The following is a 14,357-nucleotide window of genomic DNA, read 5'->3' as shown; positions in this document are numbered from 1 at the left end:
TAAAAGTAAGTTAGTTGAAACATCTATTAATAAAATGTAAAAAGAAAATAGTGTTTTACATACCCAAAGTGCCTTTCAATTTTGGCAGTTTTTACCTCTCGGCTGAAGTAATACTAGAACTTCAGAAGTGAATGTGCCCAATGCTCTTGAAGACATTTAACAAAGATTCTTCCATAATTTCTTTGACCTATGAACTGAATACAAGGTGCATGAAAGGGTGAAAATATCCTCTGGAATGTTTGTCTAATATTTCTATTACATTTAATTTCTATATAGTATCCAGCGCTGGATTAAATTATTAGAACACTGAATAAGCGAGTGAGCATCTTATTCTTAGAGCTTCTTTCATGGAAGATGAGCCAGAGCAGTAAACACATAAGTGGCCATAAGCTATGTATAGTTTCTGCTGCTAAGGTCACAGAGTCAACAGAGATGAGAGTTCACAGGGAAGCACATCTGAACTTTTTAGTTTTTTTGAAATTAGAACTGTAAACATTAAGAATTTTCCACAAAAAAAAAAAACAACAACAAAAAAGAATTTTCCAGAGAGTAAATCAGCTACTAAGATTTTTTTTTCTACCAGAGTTGATGTCTCTTTCTGAAAAAAATAAAATGGTTAGAATGAATATTTCCTAAGAGATGGGATATGAAGAATGCCAAGTACTGGCTACAAGACAATAATTCTAGATAAATTCACATCAAGAAATATGGTCATTCAATAAGTTTTATGCAAATATTTTTTCTACTAGTTGCTGATAACTAATTGACTCTTATAAAAAAATAAATTCTTGCTGGGCAGTGGTGGTGCAGACCTGTAATACCAGTACTCTGGGAGACAGAGGCAGGCGGATTTCTGAGATCAAGGCCAGCCTGGTCTACAGAGTGAGTTCCAGGACAGCCAAGGCTACAGAGAGAAACCCTATCTCCAAAAAAACCAAATCCAAATAACCAAAAAAAAAAAAATCTTGTCTCATTGGAGGAAAAGAAATGGTCTTCTTGAGAAGATAGAAAATACAAACTAAATAGTTAAGTAAATATGAATTTATTTTTTCCATTTTGACAACATTTTAAAGAAATATGCAAGTCTTATGAGGAATCTACCCAAACAAGTTACAAAAGTAAAATATTTTTGAGTAATCTCAAATTTCTCCTTGTAAGGTGAATAATTTACCCACGGGTAAGTTTGGCTCCCTAAAACCTAATTTTTGACTATTTTATGCAATATGAAATAAAAAGTCAAGTTAATTAGAGGCATTTTACTGATTATTTTTTATTTACTTCATAACTTCTGATAAGTCTGTAAGTCCATTACATATCTGGGATAATTGAGAGGTTAGTCACAGACATTTTTGCCAAGAACTTCATGTTATTGTCAAACTTTATTCTTGTATATAACTACTGATGTATCACAAATCTTTGAGTCTCTGCTGTCACTTTTTAGTTTCCTATCATGCCATTTGGAAAAATCTGGTTTAGGAAAACAAAGCAGAGAACATTCTGAAAGGTAGTTGCTTTGCTGAAAGAGACAGAAAACTTTCTAGGAATCAGAGAAGTTGTGGAATATATGAGTGACAGAACACCCTACAGTACCTTGTGATGCTTTTCCATGGGTCTTGCTCACTGGTACCATTCCTTTGCTTCTATTGGCAGTAATAAAAATAGCTGCTTTCCTTGACTTGTTAGTATAATTGAGATAAAGCTTTAAAATGATTTCTATATGTATATTTCTGAGTTTGCATTTGCACAGATGTACTTTGTTTGAACAACCCAGACAAGCAACACTTCCTCTGGAATAGGAGTTGTAGGTGTTTACAGCCTGCCCACTGTGGGTGCTGGGATCCCATCTCCAATCCAATGCCAGAGCAGCACATTGTCTTAAACACTGACTAATTGCTTTAACCCTACCACATAACTTTAATAAGCATACTCCCTTTCTGTTTTCTTCATCATTTTTCATCACATTGGACCAACAAAATCAATTCTTATTTCCCTTGATTACTGTCTTGTACACCAACATGACCTAGGCCAATAATTTACTTTTAGAGGTGAGTTGGGGGTGGAAAAGAGGGAACTGAAGTTATTCTCTTTGGAATTGTGAAGGGATGCACTTTCTGACTTGTGAATAAGCAATACCACAACAGAAAAAGAGAAAACTGTCAGACATGAGAAGTAAGATTTATGAAGTTGCCCTGCAGAGAAAGCTGTATTGCAAAACTGAACCCTCTCAGTGTTCTTAAGTTTCCTTGCTAGGAGGATTTTATAAGGGCTCTGCTCATATACCTTGGCGATTTTGTGAAATGATTTCAATGTTCTCACTGTAAATCATACAATTTAACATAAACTTCTACTCTTACTCTTTAATTTGCAGATAATGCCTTAACAAATATATTGATAGATTTTCTGTATGCTCAAGTACATCTTGATAAGAAATTAGCTGATTTAAAAAAGGATCTTCTGGCGGCGGCGGCAGCGGCAGCGGCAGCAGTGGCTGCTCCAGCTGAAGGGCCATCAGCAGTGGAACCAAGGCGTCACAGGGACCAGTTAGGCCCTGCGCCCACGACCACTGACCTTCGCTGACCAGCCGGGCAGCAAGCAGCTGCAGTTGTGCGGTGCCTTTCCTGCACGGAGGCCACTTCAGAACTTGGCCTCCCACCAGTCAGGAGAGGCGCATCCATCTTGGTTCCGTACTCCACGGATCGGACTGAGGTACACAAACATAATCCGAGGCCAACGCCGATGGGCGTTGGCCTGCACCCAGGCCCTGGGCGGGTCGGGGGGCCATCGGGGTGCCAACCCAGGCAGGAGGTTTTTTTGCACAGGCCTGCGAGCGCGCCGCCGCCATTTTGCCTGCAGGACGACAGAGAGCTCAGGCGGGCAGACCTGCAACAGGCATAGCCTAAGGCTAACAAAGCGGGGGTCCAGGCCCCAAAAGGCACAGGACTGACCCCAAGAACTGGGCGGCTTGGTGGGCCATCTGTGAGTCAACCCGCCCAGGTGACTGTTAGCAAAGCAGACTCTCCCGGCGCTTTCAGGGAGCGCGGGCGTGCACGCCCGCCATCCTAGTCACCTGGCAGACCCAATTAACAGTCATAGCCCTAGGGGAACTTTGCTCGGACCTTGGCCTCCCAGGCTTTTGCCTGGACTCAGGGACTGGGCGGCCAGGCTAACCTTGTGTGCGACAGCCCGGTTGGCGGATCGGCTGCCCAGCGGAGTGAGTGGAACACAGGGGAGGTCACAGTAGCATACACCATCTGCACTCCCTGGGAGTGCACACGGGCTCCATCTGCTCCACAGACACAATCTGGGGCAAGGCCTCAGGCAGAAGCCCTTAGCTCTACTCTCTCCGCTTCCGGATCCAGATCAGTCTGGGCGGCAGCATTACATCTCCAAGTCCTGCAAGTGGCAGGCTGGGCTTCCGGGCGGCCAGCTGGGAGAAGTCAGTGTGCTCCAGTGAATCCAGCAGGCCCCAGCGGGAGCCTTCGGGTGCCTGCTTTGGGATCGGAACAGCCTGGGCAGCAGCACACTGTCTACAAGCAGTGCAGGAGGTAAGCTGTGCACCAGAGGCCAACTGGGAAGGGGCAGCTTGCACTGGTGAGTCCAGCACTGAGAAGATAAACTAACACCAGTGAGAACTAGATGGCAAAAGGCAAACGCAGGAACGTCACTAAAAGAAATCAAGGCAATATGGCAACATCTGAACCCAATTCTCCTCTACCAACATGTCCTGGATAACCCAGCACACCAGTAAAACAAGATTTGGATTTAAAATCACTGGTCATGATGCTGGTACAGGAACACATGAAGGCCATACATAAAGAAATTCAGGAGAAAATGGATCAAAAGTTAGAAGCCCTTGCAAGGGAAACACAAAAATCATTGAAAGAAATCCAGGAGAATACAAAAGCCAACAAGGAGGAAATGCAAAAAACACTTAAAGAAATACAGGAGAACTTTGCTCAACAGGCTGAGGTCATGAAAGACGAAACACAAAAATCTCTTAAAGAAATACAGGAGAACTTTGGTCAACAGGCTGAGCTCATGACAGAGGAAACACAAAAATCTCTTAAAGAATTACAGGAAAACACAAACATGCAAGTGAAGGAGCTAAGCAAAACCATCCAGGATCTAAAATGAGAAGTAGAAACAACTAAGAAAACTCAAAGGGAGACAACTTTGGAGATAGAAAGCCTTGGGAAGAAATCAGGGGACAGAGATGCAAATATCAACAACAGAATACAAGAGATAGAAGAAAGAATCTCAGATGCTGAAGATTCCATAGAAACCATGGACTCAACAGTTAAAGAAAATGCAAAATGCAAAAAGCTTGTAACCCAAAATATCCAGGAAATCCAGGACACAATGAGAAGACCAAACCTAAGGATTATAGGCATAGATGAGAGTGAAGATTTACAACTTAAAGGGCCAGCAAACATCTTCAATAAAATTATGGAAGAAAACTTCCCTAACCTAAAGAGAGAGATGCCCATGAATATACAAGAAGCCTACAGAACTCCAAACAGACTGGACCAGAGCAGAAATACTTCCCGTCACATAATAATCAAAACACCAAATGTTCTAAACAAAGAAAGAATACTAAAGGCAGTAAGAGAAAAAGGCCAAGTAACATATAAAGGAAGACCTATCAGAATCACAGCAGACTTTTCACCTGAGACTATGAAGGCTAGAAGGTCCTGGGCAGATCTCATGCAGACTCTAAGAGAACACAAATGCCAACCAAAACTACTATATCCAGCAAAACTCTCAATCACCATAGATGGAGAAACTAAGATATTTCATGACAAAACCAAGTTTACCCAATATCTATCCACAAACCCGGCCCTAAAAAGGATAATAGGAGGACAACACCAATACAAGGAGGGAAACTTCACCCTGGAAAAAGCAAGATAGTAACCTTTCATCAAACCCAAAAGAAGTTAAGCATTCAAATTTAAAAAATAACGTCAAAAATGATAGGAAGTAACAATCACTATTCCTTAATATCTCTTAACATCAATGGACTTAATGCCCCAATAAAAAGACACAGACTAACTGAATGGATACGTAAACAGGACCCTACATTTTGCTGCTTACAGGAAACACACCTCAGGGTCAAAGACAAACACTACCTTAGAGTAAAAGGCTGGAAGACAATTTTACAAGCAAATGGTCTCAGGAAACAAGCTGGAGTAGCCATTTTAATATCAGATAAAATTGACTTTCAACCCAAAGTCATCAAAAGAGACCCTGAGGGACACTTCTTGCTGGTCAAAGGAAAAATACAAAAAGAAGAACTGTCAATCCTGAACATCTATGCACTAAATGCAAGGGCACCCTCTTTCGTAAAAGAAACTTTATTAAAACTAAAAGCACACATTGCACCTAACACAATAATTGTGGGTGACTTCAACACTGCACTTTCCTCAATGGACCGATCAGGAAAACAGAAACTAAACAGGGACACAATGAAACTAATTGAAGCTTTGGACCAATTAGATTTAACAGATATATATAGAACATTCTATCCTAAAACAAAAGAATATACCTTTTTCTCAGCACCTCATGGTACCTTCTCCAAAATCGACCATATAATTGGTCACAAGACAGACCTCAACAAATATAAGAAGATCGAACTAATCCCATGCCTCCTATCTGATCACTATGGAGTAAAAGTGGTCTTCAATAGCAACAGAAACAACAGAAAGCCCACATACACGTGGAAACTGAACAATACTCTACTCAATGATACCTTGGTCAAGGAAGAAATAAAGAAAGAAATTAAAGACTTTTTAGAACACAATGAAAATGAAAACACAACATACCCAAACCTATGGGACACAATGAAAGCAGTGCTAAGAGGAAAACTCATAGCCCTGAGTGCCTCCAAAAAGAAAATGGAGAGAGCATACATTACCAGCTTAATGACACACCTGAAAGCCTTAGAACAAAAAGAAGCTATTTCGCCCAGGAGGAGTAGAAGGCAGGAAATCATCAAACTCAGGGCCGAAATCAATCAAGTAGAAACAAAGAGAACTATACAAAAAATCAACAATACCAGGAGCTGGTTCTTTGAGAAAATTAACAAGATAGATAAACCCTTAGCCAGAATGACCAAAGGGCACAGAGAAAGTATCCAAATTAACAAACTTAGAAATGAAAAGGGAGATATAACAACGGAAACTGAGGAAATCCAAAAAATCATCAGATCCTACTACAAGAGCCTATACTCAACACAACTGGAGAATCTGGAGGAAATGGACAATTTCCTTGACAGATACCAAATACCAAAATTAAATCAGGACCAACTAGACCATCTAAACAGTCCCATAATGCCTAAAGAAATAGAGGGAGTCATAGAAAGTCTTCCAACCAAAAAAAGCACAGGACCAGATGGCTTCAGTGCAGAATTCTACCAGACCTTCAAAGAAGAGTTAACACCAATACTCTTCAAACTATTCCACAAAATAGAAACAGAAGGAACACTACCCAATTCCTTCTACGAAGCCACAATTACGCTGATACCAAGCCACACAAAAATCCAACAAAGAAAGAGAACTTCAGACCAATTTCCCTTATGAACATCGATGCAAAAATACTCAATAAAATTCTTGCCAACCGAATCCAAGAACACATCAAAACGATCATCCACCATGATCAAGTAGGCTTTATCCCGGGAATGGAGGGTTGGTTCAATATACGGAAATCCATCAATACAATCCACTACATAAACAAACTCAAAGAACAAAACCACATGGTCATTTCATTGGATGCTGAAAAAGCATTTGACAAAATTCAGCATCCCTTCATGCTTAAAGTCTTGGAGAGAACAGGAATTCAAGGCCCATACCTAAACATAGTAAAAGCAATATACAGCAAACCTGTAGCCAACATCAAACTAAATGGAGAGAAACTTGAAGCAATCCCACTGAAATCAGGGACCAGACAACGCTGCCCCCTTTCTCCTTATCTTTTCAATATTGTACTTGAGGTACTAGCTCGGGCAATTCGACAACATAAGGAGATCAAAGGGATACAAATTGGAAAGGAAGAAGTCAAACTATCATTATTTGCAGACGACATGATCGTCTACCTAAGTGACCCAAAGAACTCCACTAGAGAGCTCCTACAGCTGATAAACAACTTCAGCAAAGTGGCAGGTTATAAAATCAACTCAAGCAAATCAGTGGCCTTCCTATACTCAAAGGATAAGCAGGCTGAGAAAGAAATTAGGGAAATGACCCCCTTCACAATAGCCACAAACAGTATAAAGTATCTTGTGGTGACTCTTACCAAACATGTGAAAGATCTGTATGACAAGAACTTCAAGACTCTGAAGAAGGAAATGGAAGAAGACCTCAAAAAATGGGAAAACCTCCCATGCTCATGGATCGGTAGAATCAATATAGTTAAAATGGCCATTTTGCCTAAAGCACTATACAGATTCAATGCAATACCCATCAAAATCCCAACTCAATTCTTCACAGAGTTAGAAAGAGCAATTATCAAATTCATCTGGTACAACAAAAAACCCAGGATAGCTAAAACTATTCTCAGCAACAAAAGAAAATCTGGGGGAATCAGTATCCCTGACCTCAAGCAATACTACAGAGCAATAGTGTTAAAAACTGCATGGTATTGGTACAGTGACAGGCAGGAGGATCAATGGAACAGGATTGAAGATCCAGAAATGAACCCACACACCTATGGCCACTTGATCCTCGACAAAGAGGCTGAAAACATCCAATGGAAAAAAGATAGCCTTTTCAACAAATGGTGCTGGTTCAACTGGAGGTCAGCATGCAGAAGAATGCGAATTGATCCATCCTTGTCTCCTTGTACTAAGCTCAAATCCAAATGGATCAAGGACCTCCACATAAAGCCAGACACTCTGAAGCTAATAGAAAAGAAACTGGGGAAGACCCTTGAGGACATCGGTACAGGGAGAAAGTTTCTGAACAGAACACCAATAGCGTATGCTCTAAGAGCAAGAATTGACAAATGGGACCTCATAAAATTACAAAGTTTCTGTAAGGCAAAGGACACCATCAAGAGGACAAATCGGCAACCAACAAATTGGGAAAAGATCTTCACCAATCCTACATCAGATAGAGGGCTAATATCCAATATATATAAAGAACTCAAGAAGTTAGACTCCAGAAAACCAAACAACCCTATTAAAAAATGGGGTACAGAGTTAAACAAAGAATTCTCACCTGAAGAACTTCGGATGGCGGAGAAACATCTTAAAAAATGCTCAACTTCATTAGTCATTAGGGAAATGCAAATCAAAACAACCCTAAGATTTCATCTTACACCAGTCAGAATGGCTAAGATTAAAAATTCAGGAGACAGCAGGTGTTGGAGAGGGTGTGGAGAAAGAGGAACACTCCTCCACTGCTGGTGGGGTTGCAAATTGGTACAACCACTCTGGAAATCAGTCTGGCGGTTCCTCCGAAAACTGGGTACCTTACTTCCAGAAGATCCTGCTATACCACTCCTTGGCATATACCCAGAAGACTCCCCACCATGTAATAAGGATACATGTTCTACTATGTTCATAGCAGCCTTATTTGTAATTGCCAGATGCTGGAAAGAACCCAGGTATCCCTCAACAGAAGAGTGGATGCAAAAAATGTGGTATATCTACACAATGGAGTACTATTCAGCCATTAGAAACAATGAATTTATGAAATTCTTAGGCAAATGGATGGAGCTAGAGAATATCATACTAAGTGAGATAACCCAGACTCAAAAGGTGAATCATGGTATGCACTCACTAATAAGTGGATATTAACCTAGAAAACTGGAATATCCAAAACATAATCCACACATCAAATGAGGTACAAGAAGAAAGGAGGAGGGGCCCCTGGTTCTGGAAAGACTCAGTGAAACAGTATTCAGCAAAACCAGAACGGGGAAGTGGGAAGGGGTGGGTGGGAGGACAGGGGAAGAGAAGGGGGTTTGCGGGACTTTCGGGGAGTGGGGGGGCTAGAAAAGGGGAAATCATTTGAAATGTAAATAAATTATATCGAATTAAAAAAAGGAAAAAAAAAGAAATTAAAACACAGAAGCAAGCACAAAAAGGCAGTCTCCATTATATTGTTTCTGCTTATTTATTTACTGTGAGATTTCTTGCATGAGTACTGCTTTAACATAATTTCCATTCTAGCATGTCTTCATAAACTATTTTTCATGTCCCCACATTGTCTTTTAAATTATGACCTCTACTTCTGATTTCAAGCTTCCTATAATACTAATTAAGCATTACAACACACACACACACAAATACACATGCACACACACACACACACACACACACATGGGTTCTCTTTTCTGTTTCTCAGTATGTATGTGTAAGTATGAATGACTGGTATTGGATACCTTATCTGGGACCACTTCTCTGGAGAACACTTTAATCTCCTTTTATAAAAAGAGATGAATTACCTATAGTTCTTCATCTAATACTGGGACCTTGTGATGTTGTAGAGATCGCCTCTACACTGGGAGGGCAGCTGTGGATGTCATTGTGCAGCTCCTTTTAGCCAATTATAATTTTGAGGTTTCATGGATACAGCTTCCTGGTCATGCATAGAAAAAAATATTTTGCTGTATGCTTCTTGATCCTCTGTTTCTTCCAATATTTCCACCTCCTCTTCTGTGATGCTGCCTAAGTTATTGCTGTAATGGTTATGTGTTACATGTATCAAATTTTGCAGAAGGTCCCGGTCAGTTTTTCTTTATATTTGGCTGATTGTGGAATATTCTGATTCAAAAAAATATTCTCAATGAGCTAGAAGACCCATACCCATCAACAGGTGTAAGGACAAGAATTGCCAATTCAGTTGTAAAGTATTATAGTCTAGAAAGCATAGCATTGGCAGTTGTAAGTTCTCCTCTAGATTCCTGGTGGTGACCTCACCAGGAAGGGGTGTTAGCCTTGGTTTAAAATACCCAGCATGAATTTCTTCCTTTGAAGTGGACCTTGCGATTAATTAAATGATTGTTTCTTACTTCTAAGTTATAAATGTCACTAAAGCATCTTTAGGGATATCTCTCAATTATTTGAGATCACAATATATATATTTTATTTATTTTATTTTATATTTTTATAATATTTATTTTATATTTATTTATTTATTTAATAAATATAAAATAAATATTTATTTTATATTATTTTATAATATTATATATATATATATATATATATAATGTAATTTATTCCTTCCCTTTCCTTCCTCCACACATTCCCATATATGCCTCCAGCACTCTTTTAAATTCATGAACTCCTTTTAAAATTGTTATTGTGTGTGTATGTATATATATATATATATATATAATATATACACATATATTCCTAAATACAATCTTCTTCATCTGCATAATGATACTTATATATATATATATATATATATATATATATATATATATATATATATATATATATATATTAGGTATGACCATTTAACATTGGACACCAACTGCTACATATTTCCTTTGGAAAGATGACTTCTACCTATTATTCTCAGCTTTCCTAGGGATAATTCTTTGTGTAGGGTTGAGGCCTCATGGACTTTTCCTTGTCCACTTTCTCATGTCGATTGTTGTTCTGTGTGTTCAGCTTATGTTTAGGTGGGCCAGGTGTTAAGTCTGTATGGGTGTAGGCTGACATTACTAGGAAATATGTTCTCAGAGAATCTGCCTAATTCTCTCACTCTTACAATCTCTCTGTCTCATATTTCCGAATATTCTCTGAGACATTAGATGAAGAAATGTTGTGCAGATATATTCATTAGGACTGAACTCAACAACTATTGTGTTTTGACTGGTTGTGGTTTTCTATGCTGTACTTTGTCTGTTACAAGGAGAGATTTCTTTGATTAGAGTTGCAGACTAAACTTGTCTGTGAATATATGAACAGATGTGTATAGGTTGTCATGTTTATGATGATTATGTAAAGCAGTGGTTGTAGATTCTCCTCCTAAAACCCTGGTTTCACTATCAGTGAATAATTTGCTAAGTTTCTGGTACCAAGTATGGTTACATACCGGTTGATTACTGTAAGGTTATCTGTATCATTTCTACTCTATTTTGGTTATTACGCCTATTATTGATGTGGCAATGTTCATGGACAATGTAGATTTCCAAGAATATTATTTTCCTTCCTTTTTTAGAAGCTTGAATGATGTCTTCCAGTTCCATGAAAGCTAGTACTCAAGGAGTAGGCATTTATGTCAGTTGCAGATCAAGGGTCCTGGTTTTGAAGTGTGAGGTGTCATTGCCAATTAAGTCTATGTTTCATCCCTGGAGAGCAACCAAGGGTTAAAAACAATTTTTAAATGTTTTAGGAGTCCCTTGCTTAACCCTGGACAGTAATTAAAGAAGAATTCTCATGTTCGGTGTTGGAATTTCTGTAACATGGTCATTGAAAAATATTCATTAATACCAAATGTTATATATTTTATACACACACTATTATATATTGTAAGTTTTTAAAGATAATTATTAATGTCAGGGTTCCTTGTACTTTTTTTTAAAAAGAGATCCTCATTGCTATCTTTCTTGCTTCCCTCTTATTTCTGTATTTGTTTATGCATTCCTCCTCCTAAAATATACCCACTTTTCCCATTTTTCTATTAGATGACCCTGCTTTTCTCCAAAGTAGCTCTCCATTTACCTCCCTCCCTGCTCTGAAGAGCTCCTGTTTCTCATTCTCCTCATCAGATTAGATGTACTCTGCCATCACCTTCCTGATTGCTCTCCAAACTCCATTACCTGTCCTGTTTTACTCTCATGGTTTCTGTAAATACTGTAGACTATGCACTCACATCTGAGGATTTTCAGCTAGAAGGCTTCAAAGGTGACAATTGTCTTTCTGGGTTTGGTTTACCTCACTGAATAGAATCATTGCTAGTTCCATGTATCTATCGACAATATTTTTGTGATGGCCACAAAATTAGAGAACCAGAATTAAGTACCAGTAATCATAGCCATCTGACATTTGACAATGATTGCAACAATACAAACTAATGAAATGATGTCAGCAGGAGCAAATGGTCCTGAAGAAGCTGGAATTATATATACTGAAGAATAAAATTAGACTTCTTTTATTAGATCTTTTCTTTTCCTTTCCTTTCCTTTCTTTTTCTTTCCTTACTTTTTCTTTCCTTTTTTCTTTTCTTTTCTTTACTTTTCTTTTCTTTTCTTTTCTTTTCTTTTCTTTTCTTTTCTTTTCTTTTTCCAGACAGGGTTTCTCTGTGTAGCCCTGGCTGTTCTAGAACTCACTCTGTAGACCAGGCTGACCTGTAACTCAGAAATCTGCCTGCCTCTGCCTCCCAATTGCCGGGATAAAAGGCATGCCCCACCACTGCCCAGCTTAATAGTTTCTTTATTTACATTTCAAATGTTGTCCCCTTTCCTCATTTCCTCTCTGAAAACCCACTATCCTATTCTCCCCTCCCCCTGCTCACCAACCCACCCACACCTGCTTCCCTGTTCTGGCATTCCCCTACACTGGGACATCTAGCCTTCATAGGATCAAGGAAGGGCCTCTCCTCTCTTTGATGTCTGACAAGGCCATCTTCTGCTACACATACAGCTGGAGCCATGGGTCCCTCCATGTGTATTCTTTGGTTGGTGGTTTAGTGCCTGGGAGCTCTGGGAGTACTGGTTGTTTCATATTGTTGTTCTTCTAATGGGGCTACAAACCCCTTCAGCTCCTTGGGTCCTTTCTTTAGTTCCTCCATTGGAAACCCTGTGCTCAGTCCAATGGAGGAGATAGTGGAATAGTTAAGGATGTATAAGCACTCAAGAGGTTCTGGGTCACTGCAAAATGCTAACAAGAAAGGACATCATCTTATTCCCGTGTTTTGATATTTACTATATTTATATTTGTATATCATTAACTTGTGAATTCTTACATTACAACATGAAGTTTACAAGACTTTGGAAATTGGTTATATCAGGAAGATGGTTGAATTCAAATATGGAAGACATAGTTCTAGAAAAACCAAAAATCAAAAAAGATAAAAATAATACAAAAGGAGAAGTAAATTTAATATATAAATATTAAAATAAAGTTTAAAAGCATAAGGATGTAATGTCTGAGACACTGACAGCAAGTAACAATTTTCCAATTAATGTCTTTGACCTATCTTTCCATTAGTGGCACTTTTGTTTTTAATATTTCTGTTGTTCTTTTTAGGATATAGGATATGAAATGCCTTGGATTTCTCCTCCAGATATTCCCTTGGTATTATACACACTAATTTTTGCTAAGTATTACATGAATTTGGAACTGATTTTCACTTATGTTTTTGAAGATCTTTTTGTTATCATAAGCATATTGCATAATTATTCCTATAATTAGTGTACAGTTAAATTTGCAAGTTAATTTGCAGCCCATTGTTATCTATGTTCTCTGTAATCTTGGCAACCTCATTACTAACGACTCATGGTTTACATTAGCAGTCACAGTGATTAAAACCTCCTATGGACATGCCTTATAAACAAAAGCTTCTGCTTCTAAATTTATTGTCCATGTGCATATCAGTTAAGCAAGGAGACAGCAGACATTAAACCTGGTACCATAGTAGTATTGCAGAAGAGATTAAGTCAGAGTAATGTCCTTTTGTAATTTTTAGTAAAAGAAGATCTTTTAATATTAATCCAAGGATAATATAAATAGAAGCTGAGAAGAAAATTATGAGAAAAACAACTGTTATATATTACAATTGGTAGTCACAAAATGTGTCTTGAGGAAAAGTCTGAAATTAAGAGACATTAAATCTGTAACGTGTATGGTTCTATTACTGTGAACTGATTTTTGCCATCACTTTGTATATTTAGTTTTATGCCAAAACTTCTATAAATCATTTATTTGAAGTAAAATGTCATATCTTTTCACTTAGTGATTCACGGAAAATAAGATACAGAAATACAACACTTGTGATTCATACCCACCTACCTTTCTTTGAGTCTATTTCTTCCCTGTCTTCCCACATCAGCAAAGAGACAAATTGTTGAATTAGCTACTAATATGATTTCTTTGAACGTTTTTACCATTCATCCCTGCTATTTAATCCTGTTCCGTTTTTTTATTTTAACCCTCTGACACTACAATGCTACATGACTTCATTAGGGTAATGAGAAGTTCCTATTCTATCTGTTTCTTTGGCTCTTATCAGGACTGCACACTGATGGTCACATGAGTTAATGATCTTTTAAATGGAAATTAATCGAAGCAAAAAATGCCCCTCTTGTTTTTCTGTACAAATGAGTTTTGTTACCTGCTGAAAGAAGCACAAAGGATACCCTAGGAAATGAAGTTTGGCAGATGGATGTGCATAACTGAGGAATTTTGG

The sequence above is a fragment of the Apodemus sylvaticus genome, chromosome 21 (assembly GCF_947179515.1).
Source record: "Apodemus sylvaticus chromosome 21, mApoSyl1.1, whole genome shotgun sequence".
NCBI classification, from domain to species: Eukaryota; Metazoa; Chordata; class Mammalia; order Rodentia; family Muridae; genus Apodemus; species Apodemus sylvaticus.
Note: the sequence above shows the minus strand (reverse complement) of the source record.